The sequence below is a fragment of the Pygocentrus nattereri genome, chromosome 20, assembly GCF_015220715.1.
Source record: "Pygocentrus nattereri isolate fPygNat1 chromosome 20, fPygNat1.pri, whole genome shotgun sequence".
In the NCBI taxonomy this organism is placed as follows: domain Eukaryota; kingdom Metazoa; phylum Chordata; class Actinopteri; order Characiformes; family Serrasalmidae; genus Pygocentrus; species Pygocentrus nattereri.
In genome coordinates this window covers 864,326-870,325 of record NC_051230.1, presented here as the reverse complement: position 1 = coordinate 870,325, position 6,000 = coordinate 864,326, and the positions used below count along the sequence as shown (strand labels likewise).

The following is a 6,000-nucleotide window of genomic DNA, read 5'->3' as shown; positions in this document are numbered from 1 at the left end:
AGAGATGGGTAGGTGCATGGATCATTGATACATTGATAGGTGGATGGATGGATAGATGCATGGATGGAAGATTAAAATGGATGGATGGATGTTTTGGTTATGGTTATGATAGGTTGGTGGATGGATGGGTGGATGGATGGGTGAATGTTTATGGTAAGTGGATGAATGGATTGAGGGATGATGGAAAGGGGGTTAGGTGCGTGGATCATTGATAAGTGGATGGATAGATGTATAGATGGACAGAAGGGCTGGAGGTTAGGGAACCAGTCTTGTGACCAGAAGGTCGCCGGTTCGATCCCCAGAGCCTTCAGCAAGACACCTAACCCCCAACTGCTCCCCAGGTGCCGTGGATAGGGCTGCCCACCGCTCCGGGCAAGTGTGCTCACTGCCCCCTAGTGTGTGTGTGTGTTCACTAGTGTGTATGTGGTGCTTCACTGCACGGACGGGTTAAATGCAGAGGTGAAATTTCCCTGTTATGGGACTAATAAGGGTCACTTAATCTTATGATGGATGGATGGAAAAATGAGCCAGGTAGGGTTCTAGGTCCATCACTGACTATGAATATGAGCTGTAGTCTAAGCAGTGTTCCGGGTAGTTGTCAGGAATGTAAACCAGCAGCAGCTCTATGTGGAACTCTTTACTGAGTCACTGTAACACTGATACACACAAGCTCAGATACACAATAACGTCTGTTACACGATTCAGATAAAACAAGTGGAATGACCGATACAAGCTTCAAATGTTCGTGTATTTCAGCGTTAGCTCAGAGCTACATTAGACATCCCACTCTAACAGCCACAGTTCACCACTGGTGTGTGTAACATCGGTGAATAATATCGTGCTTTTGTTTGCGTAATTCCAGCACTGTTTCTGGACATTGGACCCTCGTAGTAATTAGAAAGCGAGACTGCAGCCTCACATGAAGTTATGATTCATTTCATCTACAAACATTCGGAATTGGGGCAGATACTTAATCACATTCCCCTCTCTTCCTTTCCCAAGACCTCAGACCGCTTCAGGGGTCAACAGAATGTCTGAATTTCTGGTTCCACTAGGAAATGTGCAGCCTGGAGGAAGAGAAAATAAGCTTTCCTTTCCTCTTTTCGGTGCTGAAGTGCAGCGGCAGAATGGCTGTAAAGGTGTTGGAGAATTCGGAGAATGCAGATTCCTCTTTAAAAGCGTCAGTGGGTGAAGTTTAACGCTGGAAGACGCCGCTGAGTTGGAGGGGGTCTGTTTAAATTCACGAAATTCTTCCCTTTACTGGAGTGGAACGTCCTTGAAAGGGAGAGCAGATGAGAGTTATTTCGACGAAAATGCTTTCATTCACTCCAAAGCTTCTTTGCTAGAACCGCTTTCAGATTCATTACCGCGCAGGTGGACGGGTTCATCTTCTCAGCTCACACTGTGTAATAAGTTCACGCGGAGCATTTATCAGTCCAGCTTCTGAGAGAAAACACAGCTATTGTAAGTCTGGAGCCACTTTGCCGAGCTGTTCAAGTGAAATTGCTTAATTATATGTAGGAATATGCGGTTAATTATCAAATTCATTAGTTTGAATGTGCACTTCTGACACTTTTCAGGTTTTCTTGGCATCAAAAATATATGAAAACAGCAAAAATGTTATTGTGTACGCACAACAATAACGTTCCGTCAGGTTCTAATCAAAATGTTCTACCCTCCATGCTTAAAAAAAGATGGTTCTTTAGATGTTCTTTATTAAAGACAATGGTTCTATATAGAACCACAAACAGTCAAAGAACCAGTTGCATGGTTAACTGGTTCTCTGCATGGTGAAATGGTGCTTCAGATTGATGGAGAAGAGCATCCTTCTATTGTTACAAGCTTGACATCATAAGGCAGAACCCTTTTTGGCACATGTTTCCAATTATCTGAAGAACCATTTCACCACAAAAAGCATTCAAAGGGTTCCTTGAATGTTCATGATTCTATGCACAGAGATTGTTCTTCAAGGGTTCTATAGTAAAGAAAATGGTTCTATATAGAACCATGAACACTCATTGCATGATTAAAGGGTTCTTCACATCATTAAATGGTTCTTCAGATTAATGGAGAATGTGCTGGAGATGGAACCCAAAACCATGAACCATGTACAACACATTCTCCATCTTCTTCGAGCATTCATGGTTCTGTATAGAACCATTTTCTCTACTAAAGAACACTTGACGAACACTTATTTTCAAGTCATACTGGGAAAACACTTCCAAGATTAAGTGACCCTTATTGGTCCCACAACGGGGAAATTCCACCTCCGCATTTAACCCGTCTGTGGAGTGAAACACCACATAGACACTAGTGAACACACACTAGGGGGCAGTGAGCTCACTTGCCCGGAGTGGTGGGCAGCCCTATCCACAGCGCCCAGGGAGCAGTTGGGGTTTAGGTGTCTTGCTCAAGGACACGCCATCACGTATGGTTGGGATCAAACCGGTGATCCACATTTGCATGCTGCCTAATAATCTGGTAATAATCCGACTATTAGCTCAATCGGAATATAATACGTCCATATATACACTTCAGTCGGAATAGTCTATTCAGTCCGATTGAGGCCATTAATAATACAATTTCTATCCGATTGAACGATCTGAGTAATCGTGTAAATAATCCTTAAAACAGAAGAATAATATCCGTGTAAACGCCTGTATCCGATTACGTTCCCTATCGGAAAGTTTAAGTCTGTTCTGCATGTGAGTCGCGTCACAGTGAGAGGTTATAGCGTTCAACACGTCAGCTTCTTTTTCACCAGCTTCTTGCTCAAATTTTCCCATTCCACCTTAAATGGTGCAGCAGCATAATGGAACTTTTGCCCCTTTTAAGGTGGTACAGGAAACTGAACTTCTGCCTTGTGGTTCTTCAGATCTTCTCCTCTTTGGCTGTTTGAGTTTGAGTCTGGGAGTTCAGCGTGTAGCCCCTCCCCTGCCCCGTGTCCTGTCTTGTCTTTTTCTGATTGTGCACACAGAACAGAGAACTAGTGAGGAGACATTCGCAGAATTTCACCAAAACTATATTGGATAGAGATTGTATACTGCACCTTTAATTCAGTTCAAATTGTTACTGCAATTATAATGAATTTGAAAAATGTTCAACACTGACAAATTTTACATGGTAAGATATAATTTCTACAATTAAAATTTGGGTTTTGAGATGTCATAATTTAATATTTAATGTAATTTTTTCTATTGTCAGCATTGTCTGATAAAGAAACTTTGTCAAAAGCATATTTTCCAAAAAGCTCACTGTAATTTTCAGATTTTCTTCTGTTTTTGACAAGTTTGTCTTTCTTTGTTTTCATTTCTTATATTGTGTCCGTTCTGGCAGCCAATCGGAGCACTTGGCATGGGTTTTTAATATGTATGACCTCATTTGCATATGCATTTCGATCGGCTGTTGCCTAGGTCACGGATGAAAATACCGCGGTATTAAACAGACGTGCTAATCACCGCCACAGCGACTTTATGAGCAGCTCTCGGTTACCACGTCACATGTTCTTGTAGCTCTGGCACCACCAAATCAATCAAAAACAAACTGGCCCGTTTCTTTGGTGATGTAACTGCCCCACCCACTCGCGCGGGAGTGTTCTAAGGAGCGTTTCAGGCCGGCCTGCTTTATGTATGAAACACAAAACATGGCAGCCAATCAGGACACGGCTAATGTGCATATGTCAGTCTTTGAATATTACAAGTGAGTCACAAGGAGAAAAATAAAATATGGGGAAAATGTAGGATATGGAGCCTTTAGGCCACGAAACCGCTGAGAAATGATTCGTGTGAAATCAGCCATTATGGCTTCCCATTCGCACGTAATTCCTTTTATTGAACATTGCGCTCTGTCAGTCTGTAAAATATGTCGGTGTCACCTCGAGTGCGCTCCGATATCCATCAGCACTGCTGGGGAAGAGTTGTTTGTCTGTAAATCTCTGAAAAGTCATTTTTCTTCCTAATTTTCTCGGAATAATGTTGTCCAACTCGCACAGCAGGGCTAATGAAGGCTGCATGAGCGCGCAAATGAATGATTTACCACACAAAGGCATTAGAGGATTGAATTATTCAGAAATTAGCATTAAAATGATATGATTAGGACCCTGCACATCGGTTTCAGAGCCTGGCGTGGTACATAACGTTCCCATTAGCATTAGCATCCAGGCTCTTGAAGTGTGTTTGTTTACGTACGAGTCAGTAGGTGGCGCAGTAGGACGTTTATAACTATCTGCCTAAATCACGACACAGTGGCATGAGATCCATGCAGAGTGAAAGACGTGCGTAGGTTGGTTCTGATATACTGACTGGTTCGGTTCACACCGCAGTTTGGACCTCGCGGTTCGGTGCGGGTTTGGTACAAAGGCAAAAAGCAACAGAGACACCCAAAGCGTGAGTGAAACGCCACACACACACTAGTGAACACACACACACTAGGGGGCAGTGAGCACACTTGCCCGGAGCGGTGGGCAGCCCTATCCACAGCGCCCGGGGAGCAGTTGGGGGTTAGGTGTCTTGCTCAAGGACACCTCAGTCATGGACTGTCGGCCCTGGGGATCGAACCGGCGACCTTCCGGCCACAGGGCTGCCCATATTCATTAGAATAAGCCCCTCTAGTCCCTCTGGAAGTTCTAGATATGTCACTCGGTGAATATGAGCGGCAGCTTAATCAGTGGGTTGTTAGAAACAAGAAAGCCACAGTCCGCTAATCATGTCCGCTAATGTCTGTGACGAGCTTCAGGCCTGTGTTTAATCTGGAGCTGACCTCGAGTTCCAGGTTCCGCCATAAACGCTGCAGCAGTTTCATTCCAGTGTCTGGATGAGGCCGAATGTAACAGCTACGTCGTTTAAGGTGGAACGGAAAATTCGAACTTCACCCTCAAGTGTTCGTGCAAATCACCTTTAGCTCAGCGCTAACAAACTACGGCGAGGTTCTTCCCTCGGGTTCTTCACACCTCTGGCCCAAACTGAAGGCCTAGCGCTAATAGTCACTTTTACGATGCGCCGAGATTTTCCCACCACGTCGTACGTCTTCACGAATTAACGTCACACTTCAGAAAGAAGGTTTGGCTCGACGTTTCGGTCTTGAATGACCTCAAAATCTCCAGCTGTGGTATTTAGACACTCCGTTAGCACCAGGCTAACGTCAGTTAGCTCTAAATTATTTAGTAAATAGTTGAATTATTTAGAATTTAGCATTAAAATGGAATAATGAGGAAACTACACGAGTTCTGCATGTACTGCCCATTATTATTCGGACTCTTGCTGGTGTACACGCTTAAAAAGGATGGTTCTTCAAGGTTCTTTAGTAACGACAATGGTTCTATACAAAAATGGTTCTTCTGTTGTTCCAAGGATGGCGTTGTCACAATAGCTGAACCCTTTTTGGTGCTATATAGAACCACAATCGCCATGAATCTGAAGAACCATTTTACCTTGCAGTGGACCATGAAAATGATTCTTTGAGTGTTTATGGTCCTATATAGAACCATTATCTTTACTAAAGAACCCTTGAAGAACTGTCTTTTAGCGGACACTATTATTCAGAGTGACCTACAAGTTGTCCACTCAGAATGTGTCCGTTCTTAAAAAAGATGGTTCTTTGTAAAGAAAGTGGTTCTTTATGGAGCCACGAACACGCAAAGAACCTTTTGCATAATCAAAGGGTTCTTTGCATTGTGAATCATATGTGGTCCTTTAGACTGATGGAGTGGAGCCTTAGATTGTTCTAAAATAGGGTTCTAGGACCAAAAAGAGTTCTTCTGTTGTTACACTGTCAAGCTTGTAACAGTAGCAAAAGTCTATCTGGTTCTATACAGAACCATATGCAACACATTCTCCATCCATCTGAAGAACCATGCGCATGCAGGTGGTTGTTTGAGTGTTCGTGGTTCTATACAGAACCATCGTCTTTACTGAAGAACCCTTGAAGAAGCATCTTTATTGTAGGCACGTTTAGGAGCTATGAATGTGCTTTGCTGTCCACTCCAGTGTATCCTAGCTAGAA

The 6,000-nt window shown here is 43.3% G+C and overlaps 1 protein-coding gene across 1 annotated transcript in view; it reads left to right on the top strand.

The window, feature by feature from the left end:
• The window catches only part of galnt9 (polypeptide N-acetylgalactosaminyltransferase 9), a 149,060-nt gene that overhangs the window by 106,781 nt on the left and 36,279 nt on the right, over positions 1–6,000 (top strand). The window lies entirely within an intron of this gene.